The following is a 1,564-nucleotide window of genomic DNA, read 5'->3' as shown; positions in this document are numbered from 1 at the left end:
ACAAGCACGCGTGTACGGGTACGATAACTAAAAATAAATTTTTATAGGAATAGTGTGCCGTCGTGTGTTGAGCGAGGCGTGGGGAGGAGTGAATGCGTTATGACAGTCTAGTCTAGACGACGGAATATGCGATAACGCGTGGCGTTTGCAGAGTTACATACATACATACAGGTGAAACTAATATAAGCGTGTTAAAAAGCGGAACTTGAATAAATATTGACTAAACCGATGATGTAATAAACAGCATATATTTTATTTACAATACTAATAGGCAATAAATAAATAGAAAAATAACCCAACCGGACGGTCTATTAATAGCAATAATTTTAGTGTATTTAAGCGACAAATTCAAATGAAATATAAGTTAATAGGCAGCTGGAAACGTCTGGAATTCATAAGCTTTAAGAATGATTTCAATGGTCTGTCCCTTTTAATTACATAGACTTAGGTAAGCAATGTTGCCAGTTTGCTTATGAACTTATTCCTAACCCGCGGGACACGAAAGAATAATTATTGAGTAATGTAGAACCTTTTTTTCTATCTTACTATTTGGCCACCAAGTCATGTTCTCTCGTGCAATATATTCATTGTACTATACATTTATGACACTTTAATTTTGTTCATCAGATTATTTGAATTTTCTCTCTTACTACTTGCCACGATTGACTTCAGTATTCATTTTCTCAAATCTCTGCAAATCGAATTCATGATAATCAATGAATTTGTCGTCAATTTATTGTTTAGTTTTCAATTAAGTACTCATTTAGTGCATATTTATCCCCTTATAAATTAATATTACATTAATTATCAAAACAAAAAAAAATATTTTCAAGATTATTATTATTTTAGGAGAAATTTAGTCGTCAATAATGAATTTATTCATTCTGTAAATCTATTTAAATATCATATTTAATTTTTTTTGTGATTAAATATGTAACATGCGATATGAGGACAGCTGATATGAGCGTAGATGATGGGGGAGATCATGTCAAGTGAATTATGTTAAGAAGAATTACAAATATGACATATTCAATATTTTTAATATATACCCCTTTAAAATTGTTTTTATATAACCGTTAACAAAACATCTAATTTTATTTGGTTCGTGGGGGGTGGGGTGGCTTAGCCCCTTTACTTGCATCTATGATTTGCGAAGATCATTAAAGCGTTTAAGAGGTTGAATTTTTTTTTCGATTAACGTCCGAGATTTCCAAAAATGTATGGTACATGGAAAGTTTCCTTTAGGACTTTCCGTACTTGGAGAAGCAATAGGATCTCATAAATTTATAGAGGCGAATTTTAATAATAAAAAGCAAAACCTACAAAATTTCAAGGTTGGGTTTAATATTTAATATTATCAACATACGGTCGAGTAACAAAGTGCATTTGAAGACGATTTCATGTTAGCTAAGATGTGTTATATAACTAATTGATTTTGATAAATATTGATTTTAGCTTCGATGCGAAGCTGAGAAGGTATTGGTTTTACTATGATGTGTTTTTATTTTTATTTTGTGTCTGTTACCACTTTTTCTCAGCTCTCACCGAACCGATATCTTTCAAT

The 1,564-nt window shown here is 31.2% G+C and overlaps 1 long non-coding RNA gene across 1 annotated transcript in view; it reads left to right on the top strand.

Annotated features, from left to right (window-relative positions):
* The window catches only part of LOC126906958 (uncharacterized), a 10,092-nt gene that overhangs the window by 7,228 nt on the left and 1,300 nt on the right, over positions 1–1,564 (top strand). The window lies entirely within an intron of this gene.

This window comes from Daktulosphaira vitifoliae, unplaced genomic scaffold, assembly GCF_025091365.1.
Source record: "Daktulosphaira vitifoliae isolate Bord-2020 unplaced genomic scaffold, ASM2509136v1 Scaffold_5, whole genome shotgun sequence".
Taxonomy (NCBI): Eukaryota; Metazoa; Arthropoda; class Insecta; order Hemiptera; family Phylloxeridae; genus Daktulosphaira; species Daktulosphaira vitifoliae.
This window is presented reverse-complemented; position numbering and strand designations above follow the sequence as displayed.